Consider the following 15,196-nt stretch of genomic DNA (forward strand, 5'->3'; position numbering starts at 1 on the left):
TGTGGCTAGGTTGTCATGTGACTGGGTGGGCATGGCTAGGTTGTCATCTGACTGGGTAGGCATAGCTATGTCATGTGACCGGGTGGGTGTGGCCAAATTAGCAATCCATTTTGCCAATTTAGCAGTCCATTAAACAATTTAGCAGTCCCCTTTTCTATTATTTTTAATACTGCATGAAATTTTTGTTTTAGTTTTTTTTTTATTAGGGAGGAAGAGGTTGGCAATGCCTGGGGAAGGAAAGGCATGCTTTTCACAGATCTCATGGCTATATATAAAGGGCCAGCTAATGTCATTGGTGTTGGGAGATTCATTGGTGAGGTAATAGTGATTGGATGTGCAATGTTCACTGGTGCAGTAATTGGAGTTGGTAAATTGTCAAGGGTGCTGTTAATGGAGAACTCATTGGGCTAGAGATGTTAACCATGCTCAAAACATTGGCTGGACTTCTCATTTCATTGCAGCAGCCACAATGCAAGGAGTTGCTCTTTTGATACTAAGTGAATTTTGCCCCAGGTTAACAACCTTTCTTGCTACAGTTGTTAAGTAAGTCACTGCAGTTGTTAAGTTAATAACACAGTTGTTAAGTGAATATGTTAGAAGGTTGCAAAAGTTGATCACATGATCCCAAGACACTGTAACTGTCATAAATATGAACCAGTTGACAAGCATCTGAATTTTGACCATGAGGATGCTGCAATGACTGTAAGTTGAAAAGCAGTCATTTCAGTGCCATTGTAACTTTGAATGGTCACTAAATGAACTGTTGTAAATTGAGGACTATTAAGGACTAGTTAATCCTGCTAATTTCAAGGGGTCTACTAGATTTGGCTTGCTTCTGAGCATGTAATTTCCAGAATAAAGTTATTGGCCTCATGAAATGGAAGGTAGGAACAGAGGATAGAAGGAAAGGTTGTTAAATTGAGGACTACCTGTATGGACTTCAACGTCCAGAATTCCCCAGCCTTCTTTTTGCTGGATATCCCATATCCAGTGTCAAGATGAAGAGATGAGACACATTTTATTAATAAAAATTAAATTTTGAATTATTTGCTTTATATGATCACAATCTTAAAACCAGGCCTACAGATGTAGATATAGGTAGATTTCATGTAAGAAAAGCTAGAATATTTGCTAGCTGCTAACAAATCTCCCTGATCCTAACACATATACTGGCTAAATAACAAGTTTCACAAAACACAGTAGGAATAAATTGACATAGACTACAGGTAGTCCTCGACTTGCAACCATTCATTTAGTGACCATTCAAAGTTAGAACAACACTGAAAAAATGATTTATGATCATCTTTCACACTTATGTCCATTGCAACATCCCCATGGTCATGTGATCAAAATTCAGACATTTGGAAACTGGCATGTATTTATGACAGTTGCAATGTTTGGGGGTCATGTAATCAACTTCTGTTATTCTTGTGGCAAGAAAGTCAATGGGGAAGCCAGATTCACCTGTGTTACTGTGTTACTAACTTAACTGCAGTGATTCACTTAATCATTATAGTCATAAAATGGAGCAAAACTCAATTAACAATTGTCTTGCTTAGCAACAGAAGCTTTGGACTCAGTTGTGGTGTAAGTCAAGGACTACCACTACAGTAGGGGTGGGATTCAGTATTTTTAACAACCAGTTTGTGGGCATGGTTTAGTTAGTAGGTGTGGCTTGGTGGTCATGTGACTGGGTGGGCGTGGCCAACTCATCATCACTCATGTCAAGGGGTGCTTCTCCTCGCCTGGCCTCTCATAACAGTGGGGATGCTGCAACAGTCATAAGTGTGAAAAATGGTCATAAGTCACTTTTTTCAGTGCCATTGTAACTTTGAATGGTCACTAAATGAACTGTTGTAAGTCAAGGATTACCCGTACAAAAATACAAAAAGCTTCTTTGCTTGCAAAAAGCTGCCCTAAATACCAATGATTAGATTAAAAATACCTGCAAGCCAGAGTTACAAATCAGGCAGGGTGCCAGAGCACCTTGAAGAATGAAAATAGTTAAAATGCAGTGATAATTATCAAACAGCCATCTTTTGCTCATAAAGTGAAACCCTTTAGCGGAGAGGTCATTTAAGCTCTCCAGAAAAAGCACACCCAGGAAAAGCAATCCTTATATCCATTTTCACCACTTAAAGATACCAGCTGGTCTCACTCATCTCACAAGATATCCCAAGGAAATCATCCAGATTTAAGGAAAGATCACATGCCCCCCAGAAAGGCAGTAAAAAAAATCAGTGCCAAGCTTGTATCCTGCCTCTAGGAAGTATACCCCCAAAGGAGAGGGCCCGATAGTACTGAAGCAGTGAGGAAGACCCCCTTCCCAGATAGAAAAAGAAACCATGAGGCAAGAAAAAATTCAAGCACAATGCAAATAATTAAATCACAACAGTAGCTGTTGCTTGTTGAAGCTGAATAGAGAAAATTATACCATCACAGGATTAAATGTCTCCAAGCGCAGAATTAACCTTCACCCCAAACCAGTTTTAGACCAAATCTCAGAAAGGGAATGTTAACTCACATTTGAATGTCAATCTTTCTGTCTAACCAAGAAGCCTTGCTGAATGTAACTCATCTTGGTTCCCTGTCATTAAAAGCTCTGCTTCATTGTTCAATTATTTCTTCAAAGTGCTGATTGTCCAGGGAAGTATTTCCTCCCAACAGCAGTGTAAAAATCTTAAAACAAACCTTCCCCTTTAAGAAAGCCAAGCCTCAGAAGCTCCGGAGACAGGAAGTCTAGGCGTATTGGCAAGAATGTAACAAGGGTGGAAAAAACAAAAGGAAATTGCTTCTAACTACTGGTTCTCCGAACTGTTTAGAAAGTTAACAAGAGGTTCTATAGAACTGGACAGAACTGGTAGAATCCCACCCCTGCTCTACAGTAGGAATTCTTTACACCCATTTCAGGTTAACAGGTAATATAAAAAGACATTAAACTTTAATCTCATTTCATCTGACTGATGAAGTAGCTAAACTGTTGAGGGATATTGTTAGCTTGAAAGGGAGCTACCAGATTTCTGATTTTTTGGTTACCAGAGACTAACAGGGTCTTTTCCAACAACTACAGAATGAATACACTCTAAGTCAAGGGTCTTCAAACTTGGCAAGTTTAAGACTTGTGGACTTCAACTCCCAGAATTTCTGAGCTAAGATGACTGGAGGAGGAATTCTGGGAGTTAAAGTTCACAAGTCTTAAAGCTGTCAAGTTTGAAGACCCTTGCTCTAAGTTCTTACTCTTACATCAAAACTTTCTAAAATGCACACAGATGAAAAACTCTATAGAGTTTCAAATGCAGTACTTAAGATAAAGGGAACTTCATTAATGAAGTTAAAAACCCACACACCCATCCATCCAAACATCAATGCAAAACCACAGTTCACCCTGTCTGAAAAGGACTCTCCAAAAGAAACAGACTTGTAGGCAGTGAATCAGATGAAAATCCCAGGGAGGATAAGCCAAAGGGCAAAGGGGGAGGAGGAGAAGGAGGCAGGGAGCAGATCAATCCACAAACCTGTAAATCCCAAAGCTAGTGCCCCTTAAAGGAGAAGACCCCTAGAAAGCACATACATACACCAGCCCTTTCACGCCAGCATAGCTAAAGACATGCCAAGCAGCACGGGGGGAGAATGATGTGACCTTTCGTAGATGAGCCAAGCCAAATTGGCTCTACTGAGCCTGGAGAGGACTCCTGCTGAGAAGCTAGGATATGCGGTTTGTGGGCATGCACACTTTAGAAACCCCATCCCACCCTCAGGTGTTTCAAATTGCGATGGGGCTGGGTTTTTTTGCTGCCAATGGAGAGACCCGATCAAAGCTGCTGCTGAGCCCAATGTACATAGCAGAGACGGTGGGGTTACTTTGGCCAGGCAAATTAACCCATTCCATCACATGCTACCAGAGTGGATTCCTGGGTGCTGCGCTACAATGTAGAAATGTGAAATAGGGCAGACAGCAGCCTCCTCTTTACCTCACGCCAGCTGCTCCGTTGCCTGTTTCACCATTGCAGCACTGCATCATGGAGTTTCCCCCACCCACCACCACCCAGATGCCCTCGCTTTTCCCAAGGATTGCTTTGCCTACCTGATTTGAGGCTCCTTCACATTTCTTGCCATCGTGTGCAGGAAAGAAACATTGTATTGGGCTAAAAAAACATGCACTTGGTTCCAACTTTGCACAATCTTTTTCTTTCATGAGAAGTTGTAATTAATTGATTGAACTTTTTTTTTAGACCCACACAAACTTTTCTTTCCCTGCACATGATGGCAAGAAATGTGAAGGAGCCTCAAATCAGGTAGGCAAAGAAATCATTGGGGAATTTGTTCTCCTGGCCAGCTTGCCCATGCAGCTTTCTGGCCAGGGGGAGAAGGCGAACGTTCTCCCAGCCAGTGCGGCCATGGCCATGTGGCTTCTCAGCTGGCATTCAGAGGCAAGCAGTAAGATCCAGTAAATGAGGGAAGCATTGGGAACAGTGGGAAGCTCTGGGAAGGGGCAGGATTTAGGAAGCAGCAGGAAGTGGCACTGGAGGCCAGGAATCATGGGGGGGGGGGAGCAGCAGCTAGCTAGCTAGGTCACAAGCACCACATGCGATGGAGCCATGGCACTGGCAGTGAAGCAAGCCAGGCAAACTCAGGGATGGTGGCGGGAGACATCATAGCAGCCTAGGCCAGCCCAGGAATCAATTTGACTGGAGCGTGCAGCAGCGGCCTAGGCTGGCCCAGGAGTCAACTTGACTGGAGCTTTCTTGCAGGCTCACTCATCCAGGGAGATCAGGGTTATGGCAGAAGTCAGGCAGCAATGGCGGGTGAAGGCAGGTTAGCAATGGCAGATGAGATGTGGAATGACTGGATGGTGTGGGGTGACTGAGTGGGCAGAGCAAGCTGTGCAGGGAAGGCTGGAGCCAGCCAGTGGTGCAATTTGCTGGTTCTCCAAACTATGCAGAATCGTAACAACTGGTTCTATAGAACTGGTCCAAACCAATAGAATCCCACCCTTGGAACCATACTACAATAGTTATGGGGGACTTCAATTACCCTGAAATCAATTGAAAGACTAATTCTGCACCAAATGAAAAATCAGAGAAGTTCCTAACTAAGCTTTTTGTTCGTTAGTACAAAAAACTGGAAAGAGGGACACACAAGTAAGGCTGATTATCAGCAAATAGCCAAAACATGCAAAATCGAAGTCAGGAAAGCAAAGGCTCAGAATGAACGAAGACTTGCAATAAAAGTTAGAGATAATTTTAAAAAAAAGTTTCTTCCAACATAAATAAGAAAAAAAATCAAGAAAGTTAGTCCACTAAAGAGAGAAGATGACAAGGAAGTAACAGGCAACAGAGAGAAAGTAGGGCTTAACTCATTTTATTTTATTTATTTTTATTTATTTATTTGATTTGTCAATTGCTTACAAGATAACAGGTATAAGTAAAAACATAGTTTTGAATACATGAAATAGATACGTATAAGAAAAATAAAAAGAAACAATAGGACAGGGACAGAAGGCACGATTGGTGTGCTTATGCACGCCCCCTACAGACCTCTTAGGAAAGGGGTGAGGTCAATAGTAGACAGTCTAAGGTTAAAGTTTTGGGGGTTAGGGGAAGAAACCACAGAGTCAGGTAGAGTATTCCAGACATTGACCATTCTGTTGCTGAAGTCGTCTTTCCTTTGTTGTGATTAACCTTGATTTTGTATCTATTGTTTGCTCTTGTATTGTTATGGTTGAAGTTGAAGTATTCATTGACAGGTAGGACATTGCAGTGTATGATTTTATATACTATACTTAGATCGGACTGAAGGAGGCGTCATTCTAGGTTTTCTAGGTCTAGAATTTCGAGTCTGGTGGCATAAGGTATTCTGCAATGAGTAGAGGAGCAGAGAACTCTTCCTGTGAAATATTTCTGGACTTTCTCAACTGTGTTAATATCAGATCCAGACTGATGAGCTGTATTCAAGTATAGGTCTAGCAAATGTTTTGTATGCTCTAGTTAGTAGTGTGATATTATTAATTACCAACATTCATTATGTAACTGTCTACCTATCACATTAACTAGCTATTGTAATTGATTACTGCACTATTGCCATTGACCATGCTAGCCAAAAAATCCAAACCAAAAGAAAAGAAAAATATCTCTACCAATGACCTCCCAGACTCCTGCACATGTTTCAGATGTCTTGAAACCATCAATGAAAGTGAAATTTACATCAAATGCCACCTATGTGATAATCTAGCCCACCCTGCCTGCTTAAACGCAAACAAAAGCCTAGCTGATATGGTTAAAAATTCAGATACATTCTTTTATCTATGTCCATCATGTTCTCCTAAGCTAAACAAACTGAGTACCCTACCTGACAGAGTTGAAAGCATAGAATCACTCATTCACTCAATAGAAGAATGCTTCACAACACATTTTGAAACAACTATACAAGCAACCCTAATCTCATTTGGAAAAAAAAAAAATACAGCACAGATAAGTGAGTACCTATCAGCTCAAAATCAAATCCCACAACAACCACAACAACTACCTCAACTACAATCACAACTACAACCAAAAATAACTACCAAACCACAGCCACAAACAATTACTATCCCTTCAAATAATTCCACAAATAATATCTCCTTACTCATCAGAGACACCATGGAACGTGAATAGAAACATCCAAATGCCATATTATTTGGTCTCGAAGACACCAACAAATCAGATGACATCACCAAAGTTCGTGATATCATAAGCAACTCAAATACAACAAACATCTCTCCTGAAGATATCATTGAAATAACCAGAGATGGCCCTGGATGCAAATACAATGATGGTTCTGTGCCCCCGGTGGCAGGACAGGGCGAACGGAGGTGAAGACGACTTTGAACACCTTTTCTGGTGCCAGGAGCAATCCCCCAGGGATACACGAACCCCGGAGAGGTTCGTGTCAACGTGGAGAACCTCGAGCGGCAGAGTGGGGAAGGCAACCCCCGAACAGCGAAGAGGGAAGCTCCCGAGCCCGGCGCAGAAGAGTAAGCTGTCATTCTATGGCGGCTTCAAGTCCGGTCTGCCACTTGGGTGAATAAGCAAAGCAGTGACAGCCTGCGAGGTCGAGAGTAACAGGAACAGAGAAACGGTTTATAACTTGGAACCTTTGAAGACTGAAGATAGCAGAATGACAGAAGAATGACAGCATAAATTCTTCTCTCCTGGTTGTGATTAGCACCTTTCAGAAGTCGGGCGGAAAGCGGCCAGAAAAGCAGCTGGGAAAATGAAAGGACTATAATGGAGAGCGGAAAAGCCTAAGCACAAAAGTGAAAGCGCAGATTTTACCCTGTGAAAGGGAAGCTCTGGGGAAAGAGGGAGATTGTTAAAACCAGGAGATCGGAGGTCTGGAATTGGTGAGGGGCTTCATCTGATTTTTGGACCTTTCTTTTTGACTTTACTTGAGAAAAGGGAGGCGACGGAGGTGAAAAATACTGGCATTGATCGAGTCTGATGAATCCTCAGATCTGAGCACAACACGACTATCACATCTATTTAATATTGTGGAGAAGACAAAATGAGCATTATATTGGACTTTGGAAGATTTGTATGTTGATTTAAAAGTTGGAAAGCAAAGAAAGAAGAAGAAGCAAGAGGAAGAAGGCAGGGACAAACAGAAGGCTGGGAAAGACGGTTTTGGGACTGCAGATTAGTCAGCACATTACACCATTTGCTGATTGGAATGCTGAAAAGAATCCTCTAGCTGGAAGATGGACTTTTAACTCACCCAACTTGCTTCCTTTATTACGTGGTACTACTTAATATTACTAGTTTGGCACTACTTTCTCCTTAAGATGACTTCCTTGCTTTTTGTTTGTTGATTCTCTGAAGCTGTGGTAATCTCTCTCCTACCCTTTCTCTTATTGTTTTGCCCCCTGCCTCCCTATTGTATCTCCTAAATAGTTTACATAATTCTACTTATTTTGGGGGGGGGAGAGAAAGAGGGGGGTATACTATTATTATAGAGTTAAGAGATTACTGTTGTAAGTATTAATAGTAAAGAGGGATAAACTCTGTTGATATAAACTATTTATAAATTATTTAGACTACTTAAGACATTTAAGATTAATTCCTTAAAGTGTTAATCGATGTACTATTGCTGACCAATTTTCTTATTACATAGACTAGAATACTGTAGTAGATATCTATTTATGATATAGGGGAAAAGACTGTGGAGTGAGATATTAAATTGAAATACGAGAATAGACTTTCAAATACAAGACCCAAACACTGAATGGTGATTTGGGATAATATATCTAAAATTGTGCATCAACAAAAACAAATACTTAGAGAGATGACATCCACGACAACTATGGCCTTAAAAACAGGAAGGAAGGCTACCCCGACCCTATCGACTACATTGACACCCACCCCACCAACAACTCAAAAAACTATTGAGGAGTCCTTAACAGGGGGAAAGCAGCCTAATGTCCCCAACATTAATATACAAACTTTCTTATTATCCTTGCAGGAAGCTATATCTAAAATGCAAGAAATGATGATTAAAAATCACAATGAAACTAGAGCAGATATAAGCGAATTTAAAGATGAGATGGGGAAACTGAAGGCTGAAATGAAAGCAGATATATCGAAGGTGGGGGGGTAAGATAGGGTCTCTACAGCAGGCCATGGAGAAAAATGAAGTGAAAATAAAAGATATAGAGAGTAGAACAACACGCATGGAGACTAACTTTGAAAGGATGGATGAGGAATTTAAAAATGTACTTAGAGAAACGGAAGACTCACTGGTTCACCTCGAGATGGACAAAGCAATGGCGTATTTAAGGTTCCAGAATGTGGCTGAAGCAAAAAATGAAGAATTGGAACATTTGATGGCAGAAATATTGGCTGAATGGTTAGGAAAAGAAAAAGATGACCTAATTAAAGAGTTTGATGAGGTATATAGGGTTAGCACAAGCTACACCAGACGCAACAACTGCCCAAGAGAAATCCATATCCGCTTCTCTAGGAGATGGCTGAGAGATTTAATTTTGAAAATGTCTAGGGAGGAAACGATATCATATAAAGGCAGAGAAATTATGATTTTAAAACAAATTCCAAAGAAAGTGAGGACGATAAGACAAGATTATAAATTTCTAGCTAATGATTTAAATAAAAAAGGAATCCAATTTAAATGGTTAATCCCGGAAGGGATGTTAATTACGTGGAAAGAGAGGAAAATCAAAATAGAATCGATAGAACAGGCCCAAGACTTTTATCAACAGCTCACGGATACGGATGGTCAATCCACTAAAGAAGAACTTAAAAGGAGACCACAGGAGGACCGATATCATCACAGAACCCAAAAGGAATGACTTTCTCCAATTTCAGGAAGTGATAAACCACAACCTGGGAGAGAAGAGCAAATCCCACAACAACAACAAGAAGAGAATCAAATCATTACTAGGCAAAAATCTAAGCAGACGTAGATAAATGGTGGAGGGGAAGAAGTTGCTCTCCATCAATATAAATGGATTAAATTCAATATCAAAAAGAAAAAGGATATTTTCAAAACTTATTCGACATAACACAGATATAATATGTCTTCAAGAAACACATATTTCAAAAAATGATGAAAGACATCTAATTTGTCCAAAATTAGGGAAACTTTTTACGGCACCGGCCGATAAACACAAGAAAAAAGGAATTGCAATTTACGTAAAACAAGATGTAAAGGCAGAATTAACCTGGTCAGATCCCGAAGGAAAAACTCTGGTTATACAAGTTTGGATAAACCACATCACATTTTTACTTGTAGCAATCTATGCCCCAAATGAAGACCAAGGGAAAAATTTTAAACACCTCCACCAAAAAATTGTAGGCTTCGAAAAAAGGAACATTTGCTTGATTGGCGATTTTAACTCCATTGCAGACTACCAAAAAGACCATAGTAATATGGGAAAAAACAAGAAGGGGAAAAGGGAACTTTCTGAGGCATGTAAGGAAATGATGAAAGAGTTAAATTTAAAAGATTTATGGAGGGAACAGAACCTGGAAGAGAAACAATTTACATACTATTCCAATCCACATAAGACTTGGACTAGAATAGATATGGCTTGGATGGATTTGGATTTGGCTAATGAAATAAAAGAAATTAAAATCCTACCAAATGAATGGGCTGACCACAACCCAATACAGCTAATTTGGAGAGACAGGAGAGGAATAAAAAAAAGATGGACACTAAATATCCAAATAGTAAACGAAGAAGAGTATATCAATAAGCTGAAAGAGGAGCTAAACTATTTCCTAAAAGATAATAATAATGAAACAACTTCAAAACAGAATATTTGGGATACTATGAAAGCAATTATAAGAGGTACAATTTCCTATAATGCTATGAGAAACAAGAGAACTTATGCCCGACAAAACGTATTACAACAACAAATCAAAGACTTAGAAATACAATTACAAAAAACCCCTAAGATCCAAGGAATACAAAACCAGTTAATATTAGCCAAACATAAGCTGAATTTAATTGAACAAGATAAAATAGAAGTTAGTTTGAGAAGGTCCAAACAAAATTATTTTGAACACGCTAATAAACCAGGAAGATGGCTATCTTATAAACTTAAAAAAGAAAAAGAAAAGAGACTGATACACCAACTAATAGATGAGAAAGGCATACCACAACATGAGATTGAGAAGAAAAAAGATATTATATTAAACTATTTTCAAAGATTATATAAAAAAGAAGAAATCAATGAAGACAAAATAAGAACTTATCTGGAGAATACGAATGATAAAACAATAGGGGAAGGAGAGAAAGAATTATTAAATAAGGATATTACATGGTCTGAGTTGAAATCTGCAACGGAGAACTCTTTTCCAACAGTGACCACAACATCATTGACTTTTGTCTCACCATACGACCACACAAAAATCATCACAATGATGGAATCCCCAATTATAACTTCAAAAAAGGCAACTATGATCTTATAAACAACGATCTCTCATCCCTTGATAGGCAATTTCTATTCTCTGGATGCAATACTGTAGAAGACCATTACAACATATTTTTACTTGAAGTCAAAAGAGTTATCAAACTATAGGTACCATTAACAACTCCCAAAACCAGAAAAAAACAAATTGCCCATAACAATAAGAAAGCTTCAATCCAAAAAGAAGTCACTTTGGCGGAAAAACAAATCTGGTCACATTGCCAACTTCAAAAGCCAATCCAAAATTTATGCCACCGGATTAAAACTGAATGCACCAATTATCAGATTAAACAAGAAGAAAACCTTCTATGCACCAATTCCACCCATGCTTTCTACAATTTTGTAAGCAACAAACTAAAAGACTTAAGGTCCATCCCACCCCTGAAAGGACCTAATGGTAAAGACTGCAACGACAACACTATTAAAGCCAACCTCTTTAACACATTCTTTGGCTCAGTATTTGTAAACAGCAATGGATCATGCCCAGCATTTCCTAGTCAAACCATAGACAGCTACAATGACTAATACATATCGATTTTACAGAAGACAATGTTGAAAAAGCACTACACAATCTAAAACCATCTCTGTCTATTGGATTGGACTGAATATGTGCCTACTTCTTAAACAAGCTATCTACTGCCATAGCTGAACCTCTAAGCATAATCTTTGAAAAATCTTTCAGTTTTCCTTGCCAAAACTATGGTCACAAGCCATGGTCATCCCCATCTTCAAAAAGAGAGACCCCAGCCTAGTTGAAAATTATAGACCAATCTCTTTATGCTGCGTCACCTGCAAAGTCATGGAATCAATTATTAACCATCCTCCACTTAGAAACAAACAACTTACTCTCTAATAAACAATTTGGTTTCAGGAAAAAACTATCATATAATCTGCAACTCTTACACTACAAAAACATATGGACGACACAAATCAACCAGGGCAAAGCAATAGACACAATTTATAGACTTCTGTAAAGCCTTTGATTCAGTGGTACACGACAAATTACTCCTAAAACTAAAATCTTATGGTATCTCTGGACAACTGCATAACTGGATAGAAGCATTCCTGTCAAACAGACAACAAATGGTCAAAATAGGGATCAATCAAATTCTGTAACTGTCAAAAGTGGTGTCCTCCAAGGCAGTGTTCTAGAACCAACCCTCTTCATATAGAAGTGGACTATTAAGAAGTTTCACAAATAAACCCAAATATTGTATCTCTCTCTGTCTCTTTTGTTCTCCAATATTGCTTTTAGTTGCTCAATAAGTCCCAGAGTATGAAGTCCCTGAAACAGCCAAAAATTACCTAGATTGTTCAAGAGAGTTTGAGGCCAGACAGACATACAATAATGAGAAAATTCTTCCTTTGATCCCGATATCTAATCCTCCTAAAATCTCAAAATTAGCCAAAATACAACCCACCAGCATATTTTTAAGCAGCAACTTTTGGCAACTCTGCCACCCCGCAACTAGAGGCCTTTTTGCTACCAGTTTCCCATTTTTAAGTCAGATCTTAGGTGGATTCCTCTTATCCCCTGGGATGTCTCCTGTCCAGTCTTTGCCTTTTTTTCGTGTTTACTTAGGGCTGGATCTCAGGCAGATCACAGGTGGATACGTAAGAACATTACGAGATAAAGAAGATTCTTGATTCCAGTTTGCATAGAGGACAATTACAATATTTAATTCAGTGGAAGGGGTACCCTTTCTCTGAAGCCACTTGGGTAAAAAGTTGGGATGCAAAAGCAGATAGTGTTCCAACCTGGTTTCACAAAATCACAAAACACACTCCTTGTCCCAACAAAACCCCTTTTTATTAGGCTAATGTGAATTCCTATCATTCACATTGTCACTGGAGTTTGGAAGGGAGTGACCAGACTTGGCGGGAGTTCAGAATGAAGGTGGATTGGAGAATGTGACTTGAGGGTCATCAGAAAGGGTGTTGGAAGTGAGTTTAATTTGGCAGGGGGAAATGTGGGATTTCAGATTTGGGTTTTCCCAGATGTGCCAATATGGCTTTCTAATAAATTCTTACTTGGATGGACTTTGTCTTTGAGTGCTGAATTGAGATGGAGAGTTTGGTTGGAATGCTGACATCAAGCCATTCTCTGAAATGAATCCCAACATGACAAACTCTTTATATTTCTGTTATTGAATTACCTTTGTTACCTCTGGGGATATTTGGAGCAGTTTTAGAGAGAGCTTTGCCATTATAGATGCACAGTGGGTTCTAAAAAGAATCTGCAGACTGAAATGAAATGTCTTCTAAACATGGATTTTTTTTCCTAAGTGCACAATATGAAATGCACATTTTGCTAAATATCATATTAGTTTCTCCAAAGGGAAGCAAATTATTCTCTGGTGAATCCTGTAACTCTGATTATGTTATACCATAACTCATCTTTTAAAAAGAAGGGGGGAAATCATGAATTTTAGCAAAAATAAAAAATATTATGTATTCTATTTTGCTGCTTTTTAGCAGTCTGAACTAAAATCATAGGCCAATGCAAAGCTGAAGTTATGTCCCTATTTTTATATTTGGTAACATGATTATTCAGAAGTTGGAGCGTAATTTATATTAGACGAAAGGAAAAGTTAACAATATTTTTTTTCTCCCTCTGAGTAAAAATCTACAAAAATGTCAGTGGTGCAAACCAACATAGATTTACAGAAATTCCTATCTAAAGTCTATTGGGATTAATTTCTACTGAATGAACACAGTGGGTCCATAGAAATATCTGGATATCTGGGTTTATAAAGAGATATGTTAAAAGTTGTGAAGAATTTTGTGGGAAGGGACAAAGAAAAAAATGACAAGAAATCAAATTCCAAGACTTTAGCTGAAAGGATTTAAAGATCAAGGTTATTAAAAGTAAAGGAAGGAATATAAAGTTGGTTTATCTGATCAAAGCTAAAATAAATATGTTGTTATCTCTTGTAACCCTTAATAGATTTTTGCTGGCCAGGACTGAATTATGAGGCTTTAAACATTTGCATATATGAGATGAGATATGGGGAAAAAAGAGATCACAAATTCCAGAGGTTAAGGACACAGAATTATTTATTTTAAGCAAGATGCCACAACTTCTTACACATTATCATGTACATCCCCTGAACCTAACATGATAATGAACTCGAAATAAGGCTTGGATAATTTTTCATTACTTTTCTTAAATTGTTTCAGGAAATAGAAATCATGGTAATCTTGCACATAAGATAATCACATGGTGGGGTGTAGAACTGAAATTGTTGGTTTTTCTTTCATGGGTCAGTGGACACAGATAATCCAAATTTGTATTTTACTTTAGATTATGAGGCATCCTGACTGCTTTGGGAATAGAATGCCAGCATATGGTTGTTGGAGACAATATGCTAATTCTGTAAACCACTTAGAGAAGGCTGTAAAGCACTGTGAAACAGTATATAAGTTTAAGTGCTACTGCTATTTAAATCAATGTCATAATATTAGTAGGGTTAATATTACCATTAATATTAATGGTAATAATTCTGCCCCTCAGAATTGCCTTTTTACTGCTAGATTTTTCAAATTGACATAAGTTATTCAGTCAACCATTTATACATATGGCTCAATGGCAGAATGAATACCCAATCACTGGTATCCCTACTTTAATGTGATCTTGTAGATTAGAAAAGTCTTGTGTCTGAAATCCTGGTGTCCAGCTGCCAGTCAGAATAGGCACTATTAGGACAGAAAGGCAGTAGCCTAATCTGATCAGAATTATATGTGTAGGATGTTTGTTGCATAAAAATCAATAGGAAATGCAGGTGGGGATTACACTAAAATGTATGGCAGGAAGTTGAGAAAGTCTTCATCTTCCTATTAGATTGAGTGAGAAAATAGTAATCCACAAGAGTTACTGTTCTAGAACAGATTTCATTTATTTCAGCCAGTTTGTCTTTTTAAATGATGAGGATTTGGAGCTGATATTCTCCCCTTAACTAACCAGGTCCTATTGCTAGATCCTTACCAATGCTACAAGATATATGGCAAAAATAGTTCAAGCAAGCATTTCTGTAAATATCTTTATTGTGAGAGTGGAGCCTAGATCTGCATTTTTTATTCTATTGTGTTCTATTCATGCAAAGTCTTTGCTTAATATGCATTTGTTTAGTAACCACTCTGTTATGACGGGTTAAACAAAGAGATTGATAACCAATAGTATTGACTGCTGCAGTACCCCATAGTCACATGAACAAACTTGGGCTCACTCACTGC

At 38.6% G+C, this 15,196-nt stretch overlaps 1 protein-coding gene across 2 annotated transcripts in view; it reads left to right on the forward strand.

Moving 5' to 3' along the window:
- The window catches only part of STAC (SH3 and cysteine rich domain), a 140,607-nt gene that overhangs the window by 71,409 nt on the left and 54,002 nt on the right, over window positions 1-15,196 (forward strand). The window lies entirely within an intron of this gene.

This window comes from Pseudonaja textilis, chromosome Z, assembly GCF_049901715.1.
Source record: "Pseudonaja textilis isolate UNSWEBS1 chromosome Z, rPseTex1.2, whole genome shotgun sequence".
Classification (NCBI taxonomy): Eukaryota; Metazoa; Chordata; class Lepidosauria; order Squamata; family Elapidae; genus Pseudonaja; species Pseudonaja textilis.